General features: G+C 41.4%; 1 protein-coding gene across 18 annotated transcripts in view; it reads right to left on the bottom strand.

Annotated features, from left to right (window-relative positions):
- Positions 1–27527, bottom strand: part of AMBRA1 (autophagy and beclin 1 regulator 1) — a 229519-nt gene that overhangs the window by 186761 nt on the left and 15231 nt on the right. For 11 of the 18 annotated variants that reach the window (XM_066362213.1, XM_066362203.1, XM_066362331.1 and 8 more), the window contains exon 2: positions 21276–21318. The exons of 2 other annotated variants lie outside the window; for them this stretch is intronic. The gene's annotated coding sequence lies outside the window, so the exon portion shown is untranslated. Of the gene's footprint in view, positions 1–14203; positions 14356–21275; positions 21319–27527 lie in introns of all 18 variants that reach the window. 5 more of the 18 variants (XM_066362220.1, XM_066362229.1, XM_066362264.1 and 2 more) reach the window with 2 other exon arrangements.

Genomic DNA, 27527 nt, shown 5'->3' with positions numbered 1-27527 from the left:
GCAAGAAATTGAAAAACTATTTGAAAAAATGACAGAAAACTTCCCTACCCTGGATATGAAGAAAACGGACATCTAAATTCAAGTGCAGTCTCAAACAAGATAAAACCAAAGTGGCCTACACACCAAGATACATTATGATTAAAATGCAAGAGGTTAAAGACAAAGAGAGAATCTTAAAAGTAGCAAGAGAAAAGTAGTTTGTTACCTACAATGGAGCTCCCTTAAGACTATCAGCTGATTTCTCAACAGAAACAAGAAATAGTCAAACTGATGAAAAGCAAGGATCTACCTACAATGATTACTCTACCAAGCAAAGCTATTTAGAATTGAGAGTCATATAAAGAGCTTCCCAGACAAGAAAAAGCTAAAGGAGTTCATCACCACCACACTAGTATTACATAAAATGTTAAAGGGTCTTCTTTAAGAAGGAAAAAAAAAGATAAAAATATGAACAATTTATAAAATGGCAATAAACACATATCTATCAACAATTGAACAACAACAAAAAAAACAAAATAAAGGAACAAGCAGAATAGAAAGAGACTCATAAATACAGAAAACACTTTGAAGGGGGTTGGGGAGATGGGTGAAAAAGATGAAGGGACTAGGAAGTACAAACTGCTTATTAGGGAACAAACATAGCATAGGAAATATAGTCAATAATATTCTAATTATGTATGGTGTCAGATGGGTATGAGACATCAGAATGATCATTTAGTAAATTATATAATGTCTAAACACTGGGGTATATACCTTAAGCTAGTATAATGATGTATGTCAACTGTAATTAAAAATGGCCTGACCTGTAGTGGCACAGTAGATAAAGCATCAACCTGGAATGCTGAGGTTCCTGGTTTGAAACCCTGGACTTCCCCAGTCAAGGCACATACAAGAAGCAATGACTATGAGTTGATGCTTCCTGCTCCTCTACCTCTCTCTCTGTTCCCCCTCTAAAAAATTAAAAAATTAAAAAAATAAAAATTTTTTTAATTAAAAATGTGCCGGGTAGATGTTGGTCAGGGCACATGTGGAAGTCTGTCTCTGACTCTCCTCCTCTCACTGAATAAAAAATAAATTAAAAATAATTTTTTAAAAAATTGAAGCAGTAATCAAAAAACTCTCAACAATCAGGCCCTGGCCGGTTGGCTCAGTGGTAGAGCATTGGCCTGGCGTGCAGAAGTCCCGGGTTCGATTCCTGGCCAGGGCACACAGGAGAAGCGCCCATCTGCTTCTCCACCCCTCCCCCTCTCCTTCCTCTCTGTCTCTCTCTTCCCTTCCCGCAGCCGAGGCTCCATTGGAGCAAGGATGGCCCAGGTGCTGAGGATGGCTCTATGGCCTCTGCCACAGGCGCTAGAGTGGCTCTGGTCGCAACAGAATCGACGCCCCGGATGGGCAGAGCATCGCCCCCTGGTGGGCATGCTGGGTGGATCCCGGTCGGGCGCATGCGGGAGTCTGTCTGACTGCCTCCCCGTTTCCAGCTTCAGAAAAATACAAAACAAAACAAAACTCTCAACAATCAAAAGTCCTAGACCAGATAGCTTCACAAGTTCACAAGTCAATTTTATCAAATATTCAAAGAAGAACACCTATCCTCCTCAAACTACTCCAAAAAATTCAAGAGAAGAGAAAACTCCTAAGCTCATTTTACAAGGCCAGCCTTATCCTAATTCCAAAATCAAATAAAGAAACTAGCCTGACCAGGTGGTGGCGCAGTGGATAGAGCATCGGACTGGGATGCGGAAGGACCAAGGTTCAAGACTCCGAGGTCGCCAGCTTGAGCGCAAGCTCATCTGGCTTGAGCAAAGAGCTCACCAGCTTGGACCCAAGGTCGCTGGCTCCAGCAGGGGGTTACTTGGTCTGCTGAAGGCCCACGGTCAAGGCACATGTGAGAAAAGCAATCAATGAACAACTAAGGAGTCGCAACGCGCAAAGAGAAACTGATGATTGATGCTTTTCATCTCTCTCCGTTCCTGTCTGTCTGTCCCTGTCTATCTCTGCCTCTGTAAAAAAATAAAAAATAAAAATAAAGAAACTACAAAAGCCCTGGTAGCTCAGTTGGTTAGAACATTGTCCCAAAGGGGCAGAGGTTGCCAATTCAGTCCCTGGTCAGGGTACATACAAGAACATCTCCTTTGTTCCTCCCTCTCCCTCTCCCTTTCTCTCTCACTAAAATCAATTTTTTTTCATTTTTCCAAAGCTGGAAACGGGGAGACAGTCAGACAGACTCCCGCATGCGCCCAACCGGGATCCACCCGGCACGCCCACCAGGGGGCGACACTCTGCCCCTCTGGGGCGTCGCTCTGTTGCATCCAGAGCCATTCTAGCGCCTGAAGCAGAGGCCACAGAGTCATCCCCAGCTCCCGGGCCATCTTTGCTCCAATGGAGCCTCGGCTGCGGGAGGGGAAGAGAGAGAGAGAGAGAGAGAGAGAGAGAGAGAGAGGAAGGAGGGGGGGAGGGGTGGAGAAGCAGATGGGCGCTTCTCCTGTGTGCCCTGGCCGGGAATCGAACCCAGGACTCCTGCACGCCAGGCTGACACTCTACCGCTGAGCCAACCGGCCAGGGCCTAAAATCAATTTAAAAAAAAAATTTTTTTTTAATTTTAAAAAAGAAACTGCAAAGAAAATAAATTATAGGCCCATATCCGTAATGAACATAGATACTAAAATCCTCAACAACAAAATAACAAACCAGATCCAGCAATACATTAAAAGGATCAAACACTATCAGCAAGTGGGATTTATTCTAAGGATATAAGATTGGTAAATATCCACAAATAAAATGTGATACACCACATAAACAAAATAAGGACAAAAATCACATGATCATATCAATAGATGCAGAAAAGGCATTTGATAAAATCCAGTACCCATTTAGTGATTAAAACTCTCAGCAAAGTAGAGGGAACATACTTCAACATAATAAAGGTCATATATGACAAACCCACATCCAACATCATAGTCAATGGGCAAAAAATAAGTGTTTCCCTTAATATCAGGAACAAGACAAGGATATCTACTTTCACCACTCTTATCTGTATAGTACTAGAAGTCCTAGCCACAGCAATCTGACAAGCAAAAGAAAAACAAAGGCATCCAAATTGGAAAGAAAAAAGTAAATCTGTCATTATTTACAGATGACATAATACTGTATATAGAGAACTCTAAAGATTTCACCAAAAAACTAATAGAATTGATAAATGAATTTAGTAATGTAGCAGGATACAAAATAAATATCCAGAAATCAGCTGCATTTTTATACAACGAATAATGAATGATGAGAAGGGAAACTAAGAAGACAACCCCATCTACAAGTACATCAAAAAAAACAAAACAGCTTGACCAGGTGGTGGCTCAGTGGATAGAGCGTCGGACTGGGATGCGGAAGGACCCAGGTTCGAGACCCCGAGGTCGCCAGCTTGAGCGCGGGCTCATCTGGCTTGAGCAAAGAGCTCACCAGCTTGGACCCAAGGTCGCTGACTCCAGCAGGGGGTTACTCGGTCTGCTGAAGGCCCGCGGTCAAGGCACATGTGAGAAAGCAATCAATGAACAACTAAGAAGTCGCAAGGCGCAACGAGAAACTGATGATTGATGCTTCTCATCTCTCTCCGTTTCTGTCTGTCTGTCCCTGTCTATCTCTGCCTCTGTTTAAAAAAAAACAACAACAACAAAAACACACCTTAGAATAAATTTAACTAAGGATGTAAAAGACCTGTACTCAAAAAATGGAGACACTGAAGAACCCCCCCCCCACCATCATCTTGGAGGCTGTGGAAACATGTTGGTAACAGGACTTCTATAACAACAAATATATGTCTGAAATGCTGTGTTCCAAGGCCTTTTTGCTGGCTTTTTAATAAGCGGGGTCTCTGGAACCTGAGGGAACATACAACTCTTCTTAAAATTGAAGATGTTGACACTTGAGATGAAACTGAATTTAGGCAAGAGACGCGCTTATGTGTACAAAGTAAGAACAACACAGTGACTACCAATGGCAAACCAAACAAAACCAGAGTAATCTTAGAAAAGGTAATTTGTGCTCATGGAAACAGTGGCATGGTTCATGCTAAATTCTGAAGCAACCATCCTTATGAAACCTTTTGACATAAAATCCATGTAATGCTATACCCCTCAAAGATTTAAACTTATTGAAAAGGAAATAAAGAAAATGGGGGGAAAAACACTGAAGTAGCTAGCAAATAAGTGAAAGCATGTACCATGTTCATGGATAGAAAGAATTAACATCATTTAAATGTCTTTTCTACCCAAAGCAATCTACAGATTGAATGCAATTCCTATCAAGATACGAATGATATATTTCACAGAACTAGAATAAATATTCTAAAAATTTATATGGAACCACAAAAGAAGCTGAACAGCCACAGCAATCCTGAAAAAGAACAAAGTTGGAGGAATCACAATACCTAATATCAAACTATACTCTAAGGCAGGGGTCTCAAACTCAACTCAGCATGTGGGCCGCAGAGCAAGATCACAGCCAGGGCCGCACTAGGTCTACAAAAGGCAACTGTTACGCAACACTTTTCTCACTGCAGTTGAAAACAAAAAAAAATCAGTACAACAAGCACAATCGTACATGCAGTTTACTCAGTGTCACAAAACGACCAGAAACTGTAGTTCGCATCACAACTGCTGTTAACTAAGCTAATATCTAGCTAGGATGCTAGAGAAATGAAAAATACAAGTAGGCCCCTAGGCTTACTTAATTTTATCCAAAATATTTTGAACTTCGTGGATTAGTCTGCGGGCTGCACAAAATTGTTCGGCGGAGCTTGAATGTGGGCTCATTTGGTTTGAGGAAAAGCCCACCAGCTTGAACCCAAGGTTGCTGGCTCCAACAAGGGGTTACTCGATCTGCTGAAGGCCTGCAGTCAAGGCATATATGAGAAAGCAATCAATGAACAACTAAGATGTTGCAACGTGCAATGAAAAACTAATGATTGATGCTTCTCATCTCTCTCCGTTCCTGTCTGTCTGTCCCTGTCTATCCCTCTCTCTGACTCACTCTCTGTCTCTGTAAAATAAATAAATAAATAAATAAATAAAATTTAAAAAAAAAAAATTGTTCGGCGGGCCGCATGCGGCCCATGGGCCGCAAGTTTGAGACCCCTGCTCTAAGGCCATAATAATCAAACAGTATGGTATGACATAAAAACAGACATATAGATCAATGGAACTGAATAGAGAGCCCAGAAATAATTATGGTCAATTAATATTTAACAAAGGACACAAAAACATACAATGGGGTAAAGATAGTCAATTCAATAAATGGTGTCAAGAAAAGTGAGCAGATACATGCAAAAAAATAAAACTAGTCCACCTTCTTACACTATACACAAGAGTAAACTCAAAATGAATTAAAGACTTATATGTTAGACTCAAAACAATAAAACTCCTAAAAGAAAACATAGGCAGTAAAATCTCGGACACTTCTTGTAGCAATATTTTTTCTAATATATCTCCTTGGGCAAGAAAAACAAGAGGCCTTAGCCAGTTGGCTCAGCGTAGAGCGTTGGCCCCGGTGTGCATGTGGAGGTCCCGGTTTCAATTCCCAGCCAGGGCACACAGGAGAAGCACCCATCTGCTTCTCCACCCTTCCCCCTCTCCTTTCTATCTCTCTCTTCCCCTCTCGCAGGCAAGGCTCCACTGGAGCAAAGTTGGCCTGGTTATTGAGGATGGCTCCATGGCTTCTGCATCAGGCGCTAGAATGGCTCAGACTGCAGCGGAGCAACGCCCCAGAGGGGCTGAGCATCGCCCCCTGGTGGGCATGCTGAGTGGATCCTGGTCGGGAGCATGCAGGAGTCTGTCTGTCAGCCTGCCTGCCTTCCCCTTGCTTCTCACTTCGGAAAAATACAAAAAAAAAAAAAAAAAAAAGAAAAGAAAAAATAAACAAATGGGACTAAAAAGTCTCTGTACAGCAAAGAAAACCATCAACAAAATGAAAAGACAATCTACTGAATGGGAGAACATATTCAGCATTGATACATCCCATAGGGGGTTAATATTCAGAATTTGTAAAGAACTTATACAATTCAACACCAAAACACAAACAATCCAACTGAAAAATGTGCAAAGGACCTGAACAGACACTTCTCCAAAGAGGACATACACAGATGGCCAATAGACATTCGAAAAGATGCTCAGTGTAACTAATCACTCCAGATGCAAATTAAAACCACAATGAGATAGTACCCCACACCTGTCAGAATGACAATCCTCAATAAATCAACAAACAAGTGTTGGCAAGGATATGGAGAAAAGGGAACCCTCATGCACTGGTGATGGGAAAGCAGATTGTGCAGTCACTGTGGAAAGCAGTATAAAGTTACCTCAAGAAATTAAAAATAGGCCATGGCTAGGTAGCTCAGTTGGTTAAATCAGCATCCTAATATGCCAAAGTTGTAGGTTCAATGCCCGGTCAGGACACATACAAGATTCAACCAATGAATGCATAAATAAGAACAACAGCCCTGGACAGATAGCTCAACTGGTTAGAGCATCATCCTGAATCTCAGAGTTTGCTGGTTTGATTGATCCCCAGTCCTTGGTCAGGGCACATATACAGGAATGGAATGTTCCTCCTCACAACCTCAAAAAAAAGTTGGTAGAACAACAAATAGATGTTTCTTCTCTTTCTCTCTCTCAAATCAATAAATTTTAAAAAATTTAAAAACTGGACAAATGCCATATGATTTCTCTTATATGTGGAATCTAATGAACAAGATAAACTAACAAAACAGAAACTGAGACTCAAAAATACAGAGAACAGACTGATAGCTGTCAGAGGGGAAGCAGTTGGGTGGCTGGGAGAAAAAGTTAAAGGGATAAAGCAAAATATAAAAATAAAAACTGATAAGACACAGACAACAGAAGGGAGGTAGAAGAGGGAAAAGAGAGGACAAATGGTGATGGAAGGAGACTTGACTTGGGGTGGTGAACACATTATATAATACATAGATGATGTATTATAGAATTGTACACCTGAAACCTATATAACTTTATTAACCAATGTTACCCCAATAAATTCAATTTTTTTTTTATCTATTCACTTTAGAGAGGAGAGAGGGAGAGAGAGAGACAGAAAGAGGAGAGAGAGACAGGGGGGAGGAGCTGGAAGCATCAACTCCCATATGTGCCTTGACCAGGCAAGCCCAGGGTTTCGAACCGGCGACCTCAGCATTTCCAGGTCCATGCTTTATCCACTGCGCCACCATAGGTCAGGTCAAATTCAATTTTAAAAACCAATGAAATTTAAAAAAAAAAGAATGAACATATGTATATCTTTATATCAAGTAATGAGAAAAAAACAAACCAAACCCCAAACTCTCATAAACATCTAAGTGGAAAAAAAAATGTGGTCAGTTATGGGCTGGTGTTAATGAGTTCAAGGTTATAAATTCTATTTCTACAAATCAAATTTCTCCAGAAAGATAAGACTGTATCATTGCCAACCTGATCTCAACTAGTCACATCATCATGCCCATGTCATTATCACAAGGAGGCCAGGCGACAGAGCATGAACAGGACGAAATCATTCCCATCAGTACAAAACAAAAACAAAAACAACCTGATCTGTGGTGGTACAGTAGTTAAGCATCAACCTAGAATGCTGAGGTCACTGGTTTGAAACCCCAGCTGGTCTGATCAAAGCACATTCAAGAAGCTACTACTGGCCCTGGCCAGTTGGCTCAGTGGTAGAGCGTCAGCCTGGCATGCAGAAGTCCCGGGTTCGATTCCCAGCCAGGGCACACAGGAGAGGCACCCATCTGCCTCTCCACCCCTCCCTCTCTCCTTCCTCTCTGTCTCTCTCTCCCCCTCCCGCAGCCGAGGCTCCATTGGAGCAAAGATGGCCCGGGCGCTGGAGATGGCTCCTTGGCCTCTGCCCCAGGCGCTACAGTGGCTCTGGTCGCAACAGAGCAACGCCCCGGAGGGGCAGAGCATTGCCCCCTGGTGGGCAGAGCGTCGCCCCCTGGTGGGCATGCCGGGTGGATCCCGGTCGGGCGCATGCGGGAGTCTGTCTGTCTCTCCCCGTTTCCAGCTTCAGAAAAAAAATAAAAAAAGAAGCTACTACTAAGAATTGATGCTTCCTGCTCCTCCCCGAACCTTCTCTCTTTTCTCTCTAAAACCAATAAATAAAATCTTAATAGAAAACTAAACAAAATGCATGCCACAGAAATGGAAGCAATACTTTTTCATCCTCATATCTGAAACACAACATGTTTAGAACAAAATACACAGGCAGTAGGTGTATTCTGAGAGTAGGGATGTGAATATGGGAGGTTACATTTTAGAATACCAGACATAAATGTCATGTGATTTAAGAGCAAAGATAAGACTAAGTAGTAAGAAGATCCAATAACTCATCTTTACCACTGAGTTGTTACATATTCTTGGACAAGTCACACTCTCCCTGAATTTCAAGTTTTCCTTTATGTATGAACTAAAAGTTACACTTTCTATCTTAAAGGAATACTATCCTTGGAGTATCTTAAAAGAAATGGAGGCCTGCCTGACCTGTGGTGGCGCAGTGGATAAAGCGTCGACCTGGAAATGCTGAATTCGCCGGTTCGAAACCCTGGGCTTGCCTGGTCAAGGCACATATGGGAGTTGATGCTTCCAGCTCCTCCCCCCTTCTCTCTCTTTGTCTCTCCCTCTCCTCTCTAAAAAAAAAAAAAAAAAAATTAAAAAAAAAAGAAAAAAAAAAAAGAAATGGAGGTGAGGCCCTGGCCGGTTGGCTCAGCGGTAGAGCGTCGGCCTGGCGTGCAGGGGACCCGGGTTCGATTCCCGGCCAGGGCACATAGGAGAAGCGCCCATTTGCTTCTCCACCCCCACCCCCTCCTTCCTCTCTGTATCTCTCTTCCCCTCCCGCAGCCAAGGCTCCATTGGAGCAAAGATGGCCCGGGCGCTGGGGATGGCTCCTTGGCCTCGGCCCCAGGCGCTAGAGTGGCTCTGGTCGCGGCAGAGCAACGCCCAGGATGGGCAGAGCATCGCCCCCTGGTGGGCAGAGCGTCGCCCCTGGTGGGCGTGCCGGGTGGATCCCGGTCGGGCGCATGCGGGAGTCTGTCTGACTGTCTCTCCCCGTTTCCAGCTTCTTAAAAAAATAATAATAATAATAAATAAAAAATAAAAAATAAAAAAGAAATGGAGGCCTGACCTGTGGTGGCGCAGTGGATAAAGCGTCGGCCTGGAAATGCTGAGGTCGCCAGTTCGAAACCCTGGGCTTGCCTGGTCAAGGCACATATATGGGAGTTGATGCTTCCAGCTCCTCCCCCCTTCTCTCTCTCTGTCCCTCTCTCTCTCCCTCTCTCTCTTCTCTAAAAATGAATAAAAATTAAAAAAAAAATAAATGGAGTATAAAAAATTCAAGGTAGGATTATTACTTTCTAAAGTAAAAAGCAAAAAAATAAAATAAAAAGCAATTAGGAATCAACAGTAACCAGAGTATACAATAAATGGGGAGTTTGCACAAAGAGGTGTGGTACCTACAGTTCTGAGAAAGTGCAAAGGAAAATTCAGTGGCTGTGAAAGAGAGTATACCTGACAAACTGAAAGCAAATAATTTGATAGGATCAAAACCAACACAAACCAATATTATACAGAGTCCCTTTATAAGAACGCAAAATCCGGAAATAAAATGCTCACAGTCAGAACCTGCACTCTCTACTGCTCCTATGTTCAGAATTACAAACACTCTAAAATACAAGTGGTCTCTCCATCTAGAAAGTCAGGTAAAGAGCTAATAATGAACCAAATACCTGGCACAAAGATTGCCAGCCCAAATTGACCAAGAAGATATGCAATGTAACTTCTTTTTTGTTCTCATATACACTATCAACTCCAACATTTTTTAATATATAAACTCAGAATAAAGAACTCTACACATTATGTCACAAACAGGCTAACAACTTTATAAAATGCTTTGAGGTTACAAAACTAAATAAATTCTAATTACTGTTATAATAAAGAAGAGGAAAAAAGCACCAACTTTTCCACCACAGATTTGCTTACTAAGGCTTTCTAAAATAACTTACAATGATGTAACCTAAGGTCCAAAACACAGGAGAGTTTGTGTTCAAAAACAAAAGTGATCAAAGCTAGAAATAGAAAGCCATAAGTCCCAAATTTGAGACCGACAATCTTCCTTACTTCCACTTAACCTCTGAGAATGAAGAAAAAAAAAATGACATTGTAAAGCCAGAAGCCATGGCCAGGGCCACCATCACAGCAGCCCGGCTCATGCAGGTTCGCATTGGATTTGGACAGTCGGTAAAGAAACAACGGAGTCACAAACTGGTGGGCCATAGTCTTTAATTCTAGTTTGCACCCGGCGGGCAAGTAAAAACACACACTGGGCTCCAAAACCCAATCACATTCAGTGCTCACAAAGCTACTGACTTATCCAAGTTTCCTAGAATCAAAGGTTTCTAGCTCACCAGCCTTATTCTCCTCAGTTCCCCATCTCCTTCCTTATCCCAGATACAAACTCTGCACAAACTCTGCACTAACTGGCTTCTCACTCAACACTCTGCCATCTTGGCTGCCTCTCCTGGCCTCCTCCACGTGGCCTTTCTCTGCTCTCTGCTCTCTAATGCTAATCTCAGGAACTGAGAGAGCAAGCTCCTGTTCTGCCCCTATTTTATAGTGTAGAAATCCAAACCTTTAATCCAATATACAAAATAGGGAAGTCTCTAATACAAAGTCACTTATCAGAGACATGATGGGATTGTACCACCCCACATCAAAAAGGGTGGGAAAGGCTTAGTCCTAAAACCAAGCCCCAGGCTACAATGATCCTGCCTGCCCACAGCCCACAGAGAAACACATTAATATCACCTGGGCAACGGCCTCCACATGGGCAGCGCCATCTTTAACAAAGTGAGCATAATACATTTTATCTGCCCAACAGACATTTTATCTGCAAACTATTCTAGAGGAAACAGTGTGCTGAGAACACAAGAACCCCTGAAAACTCAAGGAAAAACAAGAAGGAAACCACTGAACCCAAATTGAGAAAATAAAGCTCAAATTTTGAGTCCCAAGCTATCAAACAAAATCAAGACCAGGAAGGCTTCCCTTAGGTGCACAAAACTGGCAAGAGATTTTCTGTAAGCAAGAAAAGAAAAAAAAAGGTAGCTGTTGGGCAGATAAAATGTATTATGCTCACTTTGTTAAAGATGGTGCCTCCCGCCTGACCAGGCGGTGGCGCAGTGGATAGAGCGTCGGACTAGAATGCAGAGGATCCAGGTTCGAGACTTCGAGGTTGTCAGCTTGAGCACAGGCTCATCTGGTTTGAGCAAAAGCTCACCAGCTTGGACCCAAGGTCGCTGGCTCAAGCAAGGAGTTACTCGGTCTGCTGAAGGCCCACGGTCAAGGCACATATGAGAGAGCAATCAATGAACAACAAAGGTGTCGCAATGCTCAACGAAAAACTAATGATTGATGCTTCTCATCTCTCCGTTCTTGTCTGTCTGTCCCTGTCTATCCCTCTCTCTGACTCTCTGTTTCTGTAAATATATATATATATTCATCATAAAGATGGTGCCTCCCACGTGGAGGCAGTCGACCAGGTGATATTAATGTGTGTTTCAGGGCAGGCAGGATCGTTGTAGCCTGGGGCTTGGTTTTGGGATTAAGCCTTTCCCACCCTTTTTGATGTGGGGTGGTACAATCCAATCATGCCTCAGAGAAGTGACTTTGTATTAGAGACTTCCCTGTTTTGTATATTGGATTAAAGGTTTTGAATCTACACTATAAAATAGGGGTATAAGGGGAGCTTGCGCTCTTGGTTCCTGAGATTATCATTAGAGGAGAGAGCAGAGCCAGCAGCGGAAGGAGGCCATGTGGAGGAGGCCAGGAAAAGCAGCTAAGATGGCGGAGTGCTGAGTGAGGTGCCAGTTTGTGTAGAGTCTGTATCTGGGATAAGGAAGGAGATGGGGAACTGAGGAGAATAAGGCTGGTGAGCTAGAAACCTTTGATTCTAGGAAATTCGGATAAATCAGTAGCTTTGTGAGCACTAAATGTGATTGGGTTTTGGAGCCCAGTGTGTGTTTTTACTTGCCCGCCGGGTGCAAGCTAGAATTAAAGACTATGGCCCACCAGTTTGTGACTCCGTTGTTTCTTTACCGACTGTCCGAATCCAATGCGAACCTGCATGGGCTGGGTTGCTCTGATGGTGGCCCTGGCCTTGGCTTCTGGCTTTACAGTAGCGTTTGAAAAAAAGATTTTATTTGAAAAAAAAAAGGGTATCTCTGGATGAAAGAAATTTCAGAGGGAAAAACAGATTAACCCCAGAAATGGGAACTGACCTTGGCTGCCTCAAGCAAACAGGCCTAAAGACTTTTGCAACAACATACCTTTCATTCACCAACAGTATTAGGAGGCTGAAGTAGATAGAGCCAAATCACAAAAGATCACATCTTTCTGTTGTCTACAGTCTTGGGAGAAAAGAGTCCAACTTTCCTCCCAAGAGGACCACACTGCACCCACACTTTTTGGAAACCCCAGGAGTCACAGCAACAGTATTGTAAAAAGCTTTAGAACATTAACCAAGGAACTCTCACAAGCTCCAGGACAGATGAGATTACCCACCAGGCAAATAAAAATAAAACCTGAAAGAAGCTAAGAAATTCATCTAGGTTGGTAAAATGAGTCAATGGCCAAAGCAGGATTTGAATTCAGGCTTTTCCTTCAGATACTATCAGAGCCTGACACCCAGTCCTTGGCTCAGCAGATACTGGGTTCAGTGTTCTCCAATGTTAGAGTCAGCCCAGGTCAGGTTCTTGGCTGACTAGAATAGGGAAAGGAAAAATTTCCCTGAAGGCTTCAGGAAAAGAAGTCAAACTATTAAGGGCACAGCGCTTATAGTAAAAGTCCAGATGCCCCTCCACCACACCAATCACATTCCTCAGCCAATCAAAATAAGACACTGAATTTTAGATCCTAGTCACTTTAAGATCTGACTAGAGGCTGGATTCCATTTCCTCAACTTTCCAAATAACAAACACGGGGAAGGAAAGAAAGCAAAAACAATGATAGATAGCTGAGTGTTTACTGAACATCTACTATGTATTCATCACTATTTTAGGTATGGAGAACACCAGAGTGAACAAGAACATTTCCGCTCTCAAAAAGTCTAAGTGATTACTTATGTAATTAAAAATTGATGATATTTTCAAGTACTGATAAATGCTAGGAAAAAAATATGGAAAATAATATTTTTGAGGGGAACAGATTAAAGAAAGGCAATTAATCATTTATAATCACTTTCTGCCTGACCAGGTGGTGGCACAGTGGATAGAGCTTCAGACTGGGATCGGAGGACCCAGGTTCGAGACCTCGAAGTCGCCAGCTTGAGCGCGGGCTCATCTGGTTTGAGCAAAAGCTCACTAGCCTGGACCCAAGGTCACTGGCTCGAGCAAGGGGTTACTCGGTATGCTGAAGGCCCTCGGTCAAGGCACATATGAGAAAGCAACCAATGAACAACTAAGGTGTCACAACGAAAAACTGATGATTGATGCTTCTCATCTCTCTCCATTCCTGACTGTCCCTATTTATCCCTCTCTCTGACTCTGTCTCTGTAAAAAATAAAGAAAAAAAAAATATACAGATCATATATCACAGAAATGTATACTTGAAACCTGTATGATCCTAACCCTCGCTGGTTAGTTCAGATAGTTAGACTGTTGTCCCAAAATGACTAGGTTGCAGGTTGGATCCCTGATCAAGGATATACAAGAATCAACATACAAGCCTGACTGGTGGTGACACAGTGGACAGAGCATCAACTTGGGATGTTGAAGTCCTAGGTTTGAAACCTTGAGGTCACCAGCTTGAACATGGGCTCATCCTGCTTAAGCACAAACTCATCAGCTTGAGCACAGGGTTGCTGGCTTGAGCATGGGATCATTAACCTGATCCCAAGGTCGCTGCCTTAAGCAAAGGGTCACTGGCTCAGGTTGAGCCCCGCCTCCCTGCAAGGCATGTAAGAGAAGCAATCAATGAACAACTATAACTAAAGTGACACAACTACGAGTTGATGCCTCTCATCTCTCTCCCTTCCTGTCTCTAAAGAAAAATTTTTTTAAAAGAACACACAAGAATAAGTGGAACAAAAAATCAATGTTTCTCTCTCTTTCTCCCAACCTCTCTCTCTAAAATCAATCTAAAAAAATAAAATTAGGCCTGACCTGTGGTGGCGCAGTGGATAAAGTGATGACCTGGAACACTGAGGTCGGCAGTTCAAAACCCTGGGCTTGTCTGGTCAAAGCACATATGGGAGTTGATGCTTCCTGCTCCTCCCTCTTCTCTCTCTCTCTCTTGCTCTCTCCCCTTTGTCTCTCTAAAAAAAATAATAATAAAAAAATAAAATTAGACTCTAATATCCACAACTGTGTGTTATGGATTCTATGGAAACCTATTTGATCCTATTAACCAATGTCACTCCAATAAATAATAAGTAAATGAACTAAATTTGAAATAGCATTCAAAGGATGTATCCTTACTCGAAAAATAACAGCAATCTTAAAGTTCTATAAGTACATGATGAAAAAATCCCAATATTTATCCAATTATTAACCAACTGATAAAGTGGTAGATTATAACACATTTTTCAAGCAATACTTCTAACACTCATTGAACATATACTACTCACAGTGCTAAGCACTTTTCCACACACTGCCTCATTTATTCCTCAAAATGACGTATGAAGATAGGTATATTATTATCCCCATTTCATTAATCACAAAACTGAGGCTTAGAGAGGTTAAATAATTTGTCCACATGGTAGAAAGTTGCAAAATGAAATCAGGCCTGGACGAGAGCTCGTTCCGAAACACAGAGGTTGCAGGTTCAATACCTGCTTGGGGTATATACAGGAGCAGACCAATGTTCCTGTCTATCTCTCTCTCTTCCTCTCTCACTAAAATCAATAAGTAAAAATATAAAAATAAAAAATGAAACCAGTTGCCAAAGTGCACACTATAACCACTACACACAGTGCTTCTATAAAACAGGCATTAAACCTCAGATAGAGAAAAAAAACTTTTTCATATCCTCACACCCAGGTCATAATTATAAAGAGCTGATTGAGGAGACACACAGAGAATGAATAAATCTAAATGAATTTGAGTCAGAACACAATGTTTCATGCTATAACCTCTCAGGCAAATTCCATGATGTTCATACGCCAACCCACCTAACTGTAAAGGAGTTAACTTCACCAGAGCTAACCATTATCTGCCTCCCAGTGTTTTAAATATTAATTAGTATGTGTAATATATACACAGATCATCAGATGAAAAAGACATGGAAACTACAGTGTTACTATTATTGCTTTGATGCTAGAGCAAAGCAGCAGAAATCAAGGTAGATGAGTTATGTGCACCAAGAATGAAGGGTTTGAGCACTTTGAAAAGGAACCATATAATTAGTTATTTTACCTTTAATTTTTTAATTAAAAAAAAGTAATAAATACCATATGATCCAGTAATTGCACTCAGGCATTTAGCCCAGAGGAATAAAAATAATTACATTCACACGAAAATGTGTGTACTACTATAATAGCAAAGAACTGGGAAAAACTCAGATGTCCTTTTTTTTTAAGTGAAAGGAGGAGAGACAGACTCCCACATGCACCCTGACCAGGATCCACCTGGCAACCCCCGTCTGGGGCCAATGATTGAATCAACAAAGCTATCCTCAACTTCTGAGGCTGAACCAATCGAGCCACTGGCTTCCAAGAAGGGAAGAGAAAGAGAAGGTAGAGAGGGAGGGGAAGAGAAGCAGATGGTGGCTTCTCATGTGTGCCCTGACCGGAATCAAACCTGGGACTTCTGCATACCCGGCCAATGATTTATCCACTGAGCTAACTGGCCAGGGCCCTCAGATGTTCTTTAATGATCAAATGAGTAAACAAGTTGTAGTACATCCAAATACTACTCAGCAATTAAAAAGAAAGGAACTATTGATATGTGCAACTTGGATGAATTTCCAGGGAATTTTGAGGAGAAAGGCCAATTCAAAATGTTACATTCTGTGTATGATTCTATTTACATAACATTCTTGAAATAACAAAGGGAGACAGATTAGTGATTGCCAGAGATTACAGATAGGGCTGGGTAGGAGGAAATAGGCCACCTTCCCCAGTGGATAATTTCCCTTGATTCTCTGCACAAAGCTTTATTGTACCTTCATCCACTGCACTGGAAGATCACAATAATTTGGGTGTGGGGGTAGCTATATAAGGGCACCAGCAGAGTAGTCTGTGATGTTCCTTACCTTGACTTGTATCTTGACTGTCAGTGGCAATACTCTAATTATAACAGTAAAGTGTAGATTTGTAAAATGTTACCCTTCAGCCTGACCTGTGGTGGCGCAGTGGATAGAGCATGGACCTGGAATGCTAAAGTCAACAGTTTGAAACTCCAGGCTTGCCGGGTCAAAGCACATATGAGAAGCACCTATGAGTTGATGCTTCCCACTCCCCCCCCACACACCCACTGCCTTTCTCTCTCTCTCTCTCTAAAATCAATTTAAAAATAAAATCTTTAAAAAAATGTTACCATTGGGGGAAACTGCATAAAGGGCACACAGGATCTCTCTCTCACACTCGCTATTCTTGCCAACTGCATGTAAATCTACAATTATTATAAAGTCAAAACTTTAAGTTTTGGAAAAATAGGTAACACATGCTCCTTATAACAAGTAAACAATGGTCTGTGGTCTACCTCCCTCCAAACCCGTCTTATTTTCACCCCCTTGAGATAAGCACACAAACTCACTGCTCATACAAACATGCATACAAGTAATACAGTTTCTGTTTCTTGTATCAAAATGGGATCATATATACTATGTATTACCTTTACTTATTATCACTATAGCATAGAAAGCTAAAAATAAAAATAAATCTTTAAGCACCAAGCAGGATGAAAGGCATAGAATATTTTCCAACTGCGGCAAACCTGACAAATGTCTACCAAGCTAATAACATATAGTAGCTGAGTTAGCAGCACAGAAGTAACATTTTAAAAAGATCTGCAAAAACCCCAGTCTTGCCTGACCAAGCGGTGGTGCAGTGGACAGAGCGTCAGACTGGGACGCAGAGGACCCAGGTTCAAAACCCCGAGGTCCCCAGCTTGAGCATGGACTCATCTGGATTGTCATCAGCTTGAGCCCAAGGTCGCTGGTCTGAGTAAGGCGTCACTCAGTCTGCTGTAGTCCCCCAACCCCCCTCTTCAAGGCACATACGAGAAAGCAATCAACGAACAACTAAGGTGCCACAACAAGGCATTGATGCTTCTCATCTCTCTCTGTTCCTGTCTGCCTGTCCCTCTCTCCCTCTGTCTCTGTCACAAGAAAAAAAAAAAAACACAAAAAACTAACAAAAAAACACCCCAGTCTTGCCTGAGTAGGTGGTGGTGCAGTGAATAGAGCATCAGCCTGGGACACTGAGGACCCAGGTTCAAAACCACAAGGTAGCCAACTTCAGCGAGGGCTCATGTGGCTTGAGTGCAGAGTCGCCAGCTTGAGCGTGTGATCATAGACATGACCCATAGTCACTGGTTTGCACCCAAGGGTTGTTGGCTTGAAGCCCAAAGTCGCTGGCTAGAGCCCAAGGTCGCTGGCTTGAACAAGGGGTCACTGGCTTGGTTGGAGCCTCCAGTCAAGGCACAAATGAGAAAGCAATCAATGAACAGCTAAAACACCGCAACTACGAATTGATCCTTCTCATCTCTCTTCCTTCCTGTCTTCTCTGTCCCTGCCTGTCCCTCTCTCTCTTTCTCTGTCTCTCTCTGTCTGTCTCTCTCTTCCTCTTGCTAAACACACACACACACACACATCTTCAGCCTAACCTGTGGTGGCGCAGTGGAATGCTGAGGTCACAGGTTTGAAACTCCAGGCTTGCCCAGTTAGAGCATATAAGAGAAGCAACTACTTTGAGGTGGTGCTTCCCACTCCTTCCCTCATCCTTCATGTTCTCTCTCCTCTAAAATCAATAAATAAAATTGTAAAAAATAAAAAAAGAAAGAAAGAAAGACGGTATTCACAGCAGCTATTCTAGAATCCCATCCCCCTCTATGACTCCTCCATGGAACTATCCTAGGCCCACAGAGGAAGAAATGCTAAATGATTTCTTTTCAGCAGAAAATTGCAAGAGGGGATAATGTTCCCAAATACTCTAGCCATAGCAAACAAACTTCTGTGAAAATATATTCCTCCCTCAAGCAGAAGTACAAAATGTATTGATGATTTTTAAGACATCCATTTGTAATAATAGCTAGTACTACTATTAAGTGCTAATGTTTTATATACTCTGTCTCTAAAGCTCCCTCCTACCCTACTCCCATTTCACAAAGAAACCTGGCCCAATGTGGAACTACTTGCCCATGATCAAACAGCCAGTAAGTGGTAAAGTCGAAGTTCAACACTATAAAAGTGGTTTTTCCACATTATCAGGTTTTTCTACATTACTGCATGCCAAAACAAGAGATTCAATAAATTTAACAAGTATACAGTATTTAGATAGAAGCCATTTTCTAAATATATCTGCTGACTTTGATATATTTTTTTTCCATTCAGCATACTTTTGGGGACTATACTCTGTGTTAAGCCCTATTGTAGGTGACAGGGACAAAAAGATGGAAAAAAACAAACAAAATTTAAAAAAGAGAGAGAGAGAGAACAGAAGAGGTCTTCAACCTCAGAGCACTTTCGGTCTTAGGTATATATTACTGACTACCACACTGACGTGGCAAGTGTCATCCTCAACAAGGAAATACAAAGTACTACAGGTTTAAAGAATCCAATTATCACCTGATCAGGCAGTGGCGCAGTGAACAGAGCGTCGGACTGGGATACAGAGGACCCAGGTTTGAGACTCCAAGGTCGCCAGCTTGAGCACGGACTCATCTGGTTTGAGCAAAAAGCTCACCAGCTTGGACCCAAGGTCACTGGCTTGAGCAAGGGGTTACTAGGTCTGCTGTAGCCCCACGGTCAAGGCACATATGAGAAAGCAATCAATGAACAACTAAGGTGCCACAACAAAAAACTGATGATTGATGCTTCTCATCTCTCTCTGTTCCTGTCTGTCTGTCCCTCCCTATCCCTCTCTCTGACTCTGTAAAAAAAAAAAAAAAAAGAATCTAACAATCCTCCGAAAAGCAAATGATAATCCTCAAATTAGCAACCTTAAAACTGTTCTTAGTTTTAATTCTATTCTGATATTCTAAAAGTTATATATTTCCATTCTTGATTCCTGGGCAAAAGGTCTACAATGTCCTTTTATACAAACACTGCCCTGCACATGCTCAGTAAGTATGAACAGAATCTTGCCAGCTCAAAACAGCCTAAGACTCCTTCTCCAAAAATAATATTGTGAGAAGAATTTAAGATTTTACAAATTTATTTTACAACTTTTCCCCAGCAACTGTTGTCAGTTTTTGCTTAAACTATTATAAAACTTCAGAATAACAAAAACAAAAAAAATACTATGATGTTTTGAAATTTTGGCAATGAAAATAACGTATGTTTAACCTCTTTGGTCAAAATCATGGATGTACAGAATGAAAAGTAACTTAGACATCATTTTGAACATAAGATCTTAAAAGTTAAATTCCCCTATCTACTGTTGCAAGACCACCAAGCACAGATCTGAGACAAAAACCCAGGTATCTCAACTCACTGCGGTTCCTTTCCACAAGTCCAATGAAAATGAACTTAATAAATTCAAGTTTTCTCATTTCAGCAAAGATAGATGCATCCATGAATAAATAATCATGCACAATTTAAAGATCAACTTTAAATTGCAGTTTGAAGAGCAACTTTATCAAGAACAACCATGCTAAGCACCCATCATGAGAACAGAGAGAGATGAAGACCGCCTATCCTTGATATGGCAGAAGCTCTTCAGGCACTTGGGAGGGAGCTATTCTAGAATCTCTCCTGTTTAGGGAGGAAAATGTCAACATACTAAAAAATTACCATCAACATCATCATCTTAGTAATAGATAATATTTGGGGGTATCTACTATGAGCCAGGCACTTTATATGCTATTTCTTATCCTTATCACTCTTTTTTGACAGAAACCAAGAATCAGAGAGAGGGGCAGATAGAACAGACAGACAGGAAGAGAAAGAGATGAGAAGCATCAATTCTACGTTGCAGCATCTTAGTTGTTCGTTAATTGCTTGGTCATTGATTGCTTTCTCATATGTGCCTTGATGGCAGGGGCTACAGTGGAGCGAGTCACCCCTTGCTCAAACCAGTGACCTTTGGGCTCAAGCCAGCGACAATGGAGTCGTGTCTATGATCCCACACGCAAGCCAGTGACCCCGCACTCAAGCTAGCGAGCCCATGCTCAAGCTGAATGAGCCCACACTCAAGCCGGTGACCTTGGGGTTTCAAACCTGGGTCCTCTGCATCCCAGTCCAACACTCTACCCACTGTGCGACCACCTGGTCAGGCTGATTCTTACCACTCTTCAAAGGCAGGTGTTATGCCATTGTGTATTTGTGCACACCAGGTTTAAAGAAGTACCTCCAAATTGCATGGCTATCCAGGTGCAGGGCTAGAAATCCAACTCTAGAGTCCATGCTCTTTCCCCACTATCCTACATTCCCTAAGAATAGAGCACTGCACTGCATATATGGCTGTGACATCAAGCCTCTTCAAACTCTGACCCAACCTCCTGACTGGCAGTTAGATAATTTAGCCATCTTTTCAATCTTCAAGTTGTTTTAACTAATTTCTCTTCATGATTCCTCAGTGGTCTTCTAGATTTTCTTTCCTTCTTTTTTTCTTAAAGAAGCAACCCCAGCCTGACCTGTGGTGGCAGAATGGATAAAGGCATCAATCTGTATGCTGAGGTCGCCGGTTCAAAACCCTGGGCTTGCCTGAGCAGGCGGTGGCGCAGTGGATAGAGCGTCAGACTGGGATGCGGAGGACCCAGGTTCGAGACCCAGAAGTCGCCAGCTTGAGCGCAGATTCATCTGGTTTGAGCAAAAAGCTCACCAGCTTGGACCCAAGGTCGCTGGCTCAAGCAAGGGGTTACTCGGTCTGCTGAAGGCCCACGGTCAAGGCACATATGAGAAAGCAACCAATGAACAACTAAGGTGCCGCAATGAAAAACTGATAATTGATGCTTCTCATCTCTCTCCGTTCCTGTCTGTCCCTATCTATCCCTCTCTCTGACTCTCTCTCTGTCCCTGAAAAAAATAAAAAATAAATACAGAAAAAAAAACAAAACAAAACCCTGGGCTTACCTGGTCAAGGCATGTATGGGAGTCGACGCTTCCTTCTCTTTCTCTAAAAAAAAAAAAAAAAAAAGAAAGAATAAATAAAAAGAAGTAACACCCTCCACTCCCCACCAGTCTGGCTGGATGGCTCCATTGGCCAGAGTGTTGTCCCAAAGCACAGAAATTGCCGGTCTGATCCCATTCAGGGTACATACAAGAACGTATCTATGTTGCTGTCTCCCTGTCTCTCTCTCTCTCCCCCTTTCTCTCTAAAATTAATAATTAAAAAATAATTTTTTAAAGAAGCAAAATCCTTTTTCCAAATAAAATATGTGAAAACATTAAAATATTAAACAGATTAAAGGTGAACTGCTCTGGTTTAAGCAGTGTGGTAAGACCAAAGCTCTTCTTTACTCTCACAGCTACCCCTCAGCATCTCCAAAGAACACAATTTGAAAAACACTAGCTTAAAACAGAAAACTGCCTTTTGCACCTTAGCTTTGCCACTCACCATTTATATAACCTTTGGCAAGAAAAGTTTCTCTTTTATTCTGCAAAGTAACAGTGGTTGCCAAGCCAAGAAAGCTCAACACATATACATATCTGATGATAATGTCAGCAGCAGGAAAGTGAACAAGTAAATGCTCCCACAGCTTAAATGAAATAAACAAACCTAATAAATCCTTCATTAAATAAGGCACCAGTGGTAATAAACCCACCCAGCTTAGATTCCCAGTCAATAACACATGGATCTCCTAATATGATTTTGATAAGACACAAGAGATCTGTTATGAGATACTCTAATGTAGACCCCTAAGTGTCAGGTTGAATGAGTTAATGCTGCTCTGAGCATCTCAACAATGGTACTTCCTAAGTGAAGCATTTAAACCGGGAACTTAATATTGCATTTAATGAGTATTTTTATGTTCATGTTCTGCACCAGAAGCTAATGTTCATTTGCCTATCTTCTGGGCTTCTATTTCTCCAGGCACTACAAAACAAAAATATGTTTATGTCATATGTACCTTCATCAAGAAACTTTAACCTGGCACTTCCTAAACTAGTCATTAAGAATCTATTACCTTTGTCTATTATTGATAATATGTTCGCATTTCTACACGTATAACAGGAGACCAAATTAACTTTTACTTATTGATTTTTTAGAAAGAGAGGAGTGAGAGAGAGAAGGGGGAGGAGCAGGAAGCACCAACTCCCATATGTGCCTTGACCAGGCAAGCCCAGGGTTTCGAACCGGCGACCTCAGTGTTCCAGGTCGACGCTTTATCCCACTGCGCCACCACAGGTCCCAAATTAACTTTTAGAGGAAAAGAGATTCTCAGTCTGAATCTAAGCCCAGCCAACAACTCTCAAATCATGTACTCTATATATAAGCTAGAGATGTTGGCTTTGATCCCCATGGTTGATGAAAAAAATCATAACAAAAAATATATCCTATAAAACAACGTTTTAAATGAAAAATTAAAAATATACAGCCATGAAGAACACATATAATAAAGAATATATCCCTCAGTATGAGTCAGAATGTTAACCTTCTATTTTATCAGGAGACTCTGAGCAATTCACCTACTCTCTATTGATAATTTATTCATAAAAAAATGAAAATATACTCATTGAAATGCCAGAAATAGCCTGACCAGGTGGTGGCACAGTGGATAGAGCGTCGGACTGGGATGCCGAGGACCCAGGTTTGAGACCCTGAGGTCGCCAGTTTGAGCACAGGCTCATCTGGTTTGAGCAAAAGCTCACCAGCTTGGACCCAAGGTCACTGGCTCGAGCAAGTGGTTACTCGGTCTGCTGAAGGCCCACGGCCAAAGCACATATGAGAAAGCAATCAATGAACAACCAAGGTGTCACAATGAAAAACTGATGATTGATGCTTCTCATCTCTCTCTGTTCCTGTCTGTCTGTGTCCCCCCCCACCCTCTGTCTCTGTAAAAAAAAATTTTTAAAAAATGCCAGAAATACTGTTCTGATTAACTATCAAACACCTATATTCTGAGGTTACTTGGGACGTCAGCAAATCATCTTTATTACCTCCCTCATTTCTCAACAAGCCCAAACCTAAATCATCCTAGAAAGATAGTAACTTAAGTCTTTGGGGATGATATTTCACAAATTCTCTTGGTAACATTCCAGTAACTTGCAGTCAGGAAATTCTTTCTAATTTGTAATCTATATCCCTTCTGTTGCAATTAAAGCATATTTCCTCTTGTCTTATCCTCTATGGAAAGAGAACATCTGCTTAACACCACCTGAACAATATCTCTTAAGGAGATTATAAAATATAGGAAGCCCATTCCAAACAGCTTCATGTAAATGCAACATGGCTTTAAATGGGTCACCTTAGACAAAGAACATGATGAAGTCTTAAATTACCAGTTCCATCACTGACTTGCTCTAAAGATGATAGGAAGTTAAAATGATGCAGATGTTGTGCCTCAATTACATCAGTAAAATGCAAATAATAAAACCAGTATGTTAGGAGAACACAGTTCCTCAAAAAATTAAACATACAGGAAAGAGATTCTCAATCCCAATCTAAACCCAGCCAACAACTGGGTTCAAATCATACCTACTCTAAAACAACTGAAAACAGGTACATGTACATACATGTTTACAGTAGCACTATTGACAAGACCCAAAAGGTAGAAACAATCTAAATGTTCAACAGTTAAATGGATAAACAAATTGTATTATATACATACACAAAAGGTTATATGTATAGTGAATGATTCCATAATACAAAATATCCAGAATAAATAAATCTATAAAAACAGAATGCAGATTGCTGGTTTCCAAGGGCTGCTGGAAAGGAGAAATGAAAAAAAAATGGCTTAATTGGTAAGAAGTTTTACTTCAGAGTGATAGAAATATTTTGGAACTAGACAGAGATGGCAGTTATACAACATTGTGAATGTACTAAATGTTTCTGAATTGTTCATTTTAAAATGGCTAATTTTGTGTTAAAGCAATAATTTTATTTCTAAGAATGCCAGGAGAGCCTGGCCTGTGGTGACGCAGAAGTGTCGACCTGGAATGCTGAGGTCCCTAGTTCAAAACCATGGGCTATACAACAAGCAATCAACGAACAACTAAAGTGAAGCAACTACAAACTGACACTTCTCACTCTACACCCCCCTCCTCTCTCTCTATAAAAATCAATAAATAAAAATCTTAAAAGAAAAAAAAAAAGAGGAGGAGGCTAGGAGAACTAACAAAGATGATATCCAAAATATGTCTAGCCCTTCCCAGGAACAGCATGACATAAAATTCTAGGGAGAATGGTGGCCAGAATGTTTAATATTATTTCAATATAGCCAATTAAACTGAGAAAAGAACATGTAAATGGGACACAAAATAAAAACCAAAATCAAGTCTAGAGTCACAAATATACAGCATCCTGTATGGAAATAAGTGCCAATAAATAAGTGAATAAATAAAGAGATAAACAAAGTAAATAACCAAGCACATCAGCTAATTAACTAGAGCAAAATAACCATATGAAAACAGTAAGAAAAACAAAGGTAAGGAATGAACTGTAAAATCTAATACCAAAATACAAAGACCTACGGTGTAGGAAGATAAAAAAAAAAAAAAAAAAAAAGGCTAATAACAGCAAAGCTGAAAAGTACATAAACCCTTAAACTCCAAGGTGACATAAAAACCATGAGAATTATTACTCTCCAAATTGTGCAAATATTCTCATTCCCTCTCATCTTTCTCCTTTAATGATACAACCTCCTGGCAAGACACCAAAGCTAAAATAAAAAAACAACAACAAAAAGACACCAAGGCAAAAAAAAAAAAAAAAAAGACACCAAGGCTAGGCAGCCAAGAACACAAAAATGAAAAGGTACTGTTCCTATCTTCACGAACCTTATTATATTACTTCTTAAAGTATTATTTGGGGAGACAGACATACTCATAATCAAAATATACAGACCATCTCCACTTTTTTTCTTCCCACTTCTTAAATACACTTCAGTCTGGCTCCTGGCCCTACATTCTTGAAAAACTGTTCTTGCTATGATCATCAATGATCTGTGTTGCTAAACAAAATACAGGTAGACCACTTCCTTCTTGAAATATGCTCCCCTCTCCATTTCTGAGATTTCCTCTTAAACTCCTCAGAGCTGGGTCCTGAGCACTCTTGTCTTCCTAGTCTATACATACCTTCCTCTAAGTAATCTCATCCATTTTCCTTGTCTGTAAATACCACCTATATACCAGGAGCATCCAGATTTACTTCCAGAACCACTTTTGAGTATTAGCTCAAAGGCTGCTTGCTTGATGTCTCCACTTGTATGTTTTCACACATCTCACATTTAGCACAACTAAAATTGAGGTCTTCTTTCCACTCCGCAACTCTAGTCAAAATCTGTTCCTCCTCCAGTGTTTCCTTCTCAGAAATGGCAACTTCATCTACCCAGATGCTCATGCCAGAAATCTGGGTATCATACTCGACACCTCCCTCTTCCCAGTCTTGCCTGTTCTAATTCTAAAATATCTCCTGAACCTTTCTACTTTCCTCCATCTCCACTATCTTTCGCCTGGACCAGTATAAGACATCCTAACTATCATACTTCCCCCTCTTCTTCTCTTTCCAAATTTTACACAATTTTCTTCTTCTTTTTTTTTCTTCCAGAGAGGCAGGGAGAAAGAGACAGAGAGGCAGAGACAGGAACATTGAGCTGTTCCTGTATGTGCGCTGGTCAGGTATCGAACCAGCAACCTCTGTTTTGGGGCAGCTCTCCAACTAACCAAGCTATCTGGCCAGTACTTAATTTTAAAATATTGATTTATTTTTAGAGAGACACAGAATGGAAGGGAGAGAGAGAGAGGGGGGAGGGGGAAGGGGAGCATTCATTTGTTGTTCCACTCAATCATGCACTTATCAGTTGCTTACCATGTGTGCCCTGACCCAGGATGGAACCCACAACCTCATTGTTTCCGGATGACACTCTTAACCAACTGAGCTAACCATTCAGGGCCCAGAGCAGGGGTCGGGAACCTATGGCTCGCGAGCCAGATGTGGCTCTTTTGATGGCTGCATCTGGCTCACAGACAAATCTTTAATTTAAAAAAAATAATAACATTAAAAATATAAAACATTCTCATGTATCACAATCCATTCATTTCCTACCACTCATGTTCATGGTTGCGGGTGGCTGGAGCCAATCACAGCTGTCCTCCGGGACAACACCAAATTTTTATTGGCTAATGCCTAACGTACACGGGTTGTTGTATGGCTCTCACGGAATTACATTTTAAAATATGTGGCGTTCATGGCTCTCTCAGCCAAAAAGGTTCCCAACCTCTGGCCCAGAGCAATCTTTTAAAATCATACAGGTCACGCCTGACCTGGTGGTGGCGCAGTGGATGGAGCGTTGGACTGGGATGCGGAGGACCCAGGTTCAGGACCCCCAGGTCACTGGCTTGAGCGCGGGCTCATCTAGTTTGAGCGGGGCTCACCAGCTTGGGCCCAAGGTCGCTGGCTCGAGCGAGGGGTCACTTGGTCTGCTGTAGCCCTCCCCACTCCCCCACCCCCATCAAGGTACATATGAGAAATCAATCGATGAACAACTAAGGAGCCGCAGCGAGGAATTGATGTTTATCGTCTCTCTCCCTTCCTGTCTGTCTGTCCCTATCTGTCCATCTCTCTGGCTCGCTCTCTGGCTCTGCCACACACAAAAAAAAAAAATCATACAGGTCACAACACTTACTCTTAAAAACTTCAAAGGCTTCCAATTATACTTAGAAAAAAAATCCAAACTCCTTGACAGTCCTACTTAAGCATCTTTCCTTGAACTAAGCCTCTTCCCTTCCTCCCCCACTGTATTCCAGCCACACCAATCTTTCAGTTTCTCAAATGTGCCAAGTTCTTTCCCATCCCAAGGCTGTCCTACATCCTATCCCCTTTACCTTTCCTTTCATCCTTCTAGTCTCTACTGAAATATCACTTCTTCAGGGAAACCTCCCCAAAGCTCCAATATAATTCAGGTTCCCCTATTATAATCTTCCTTTTACTTCTCCATCATAAGACTTTACACACTTTGCAATTATATATTAGTTAGTGCATTTTTTTGTTTACTGCCTCTCTCTTTTAGACTATAATTTCTATAAGGGCATTAACAATGTCTATTTTTTTTTTCATTCTAGTCTTAGTATAGTGACAAGAGTTTAGAAAGTTTAAAATTGTTTAAAGTAGTTTAGAATCATTATCATTTAGGGATTAAAAGCAAGAGACTATGGAACCAA

This window comes from Saccopteryx leptura, chromosome 1, assembly GCF_036850995.1.
Source record: "Saccopteryx leptura isolate mSacLep1 chromosome 1, mSacLep1_pri_phased_curated, whole genome shotgun sequence".
Lineage (NCBI taxonomy): Eukaryota > Metazoa > Chordata > Mammalia > Chiroptera > Emballonuridae > Saccopteryx > Saccopteryx leptura.
This window is presented reverse-complemented; position numbering and strand designations above follow the sequence as displayed.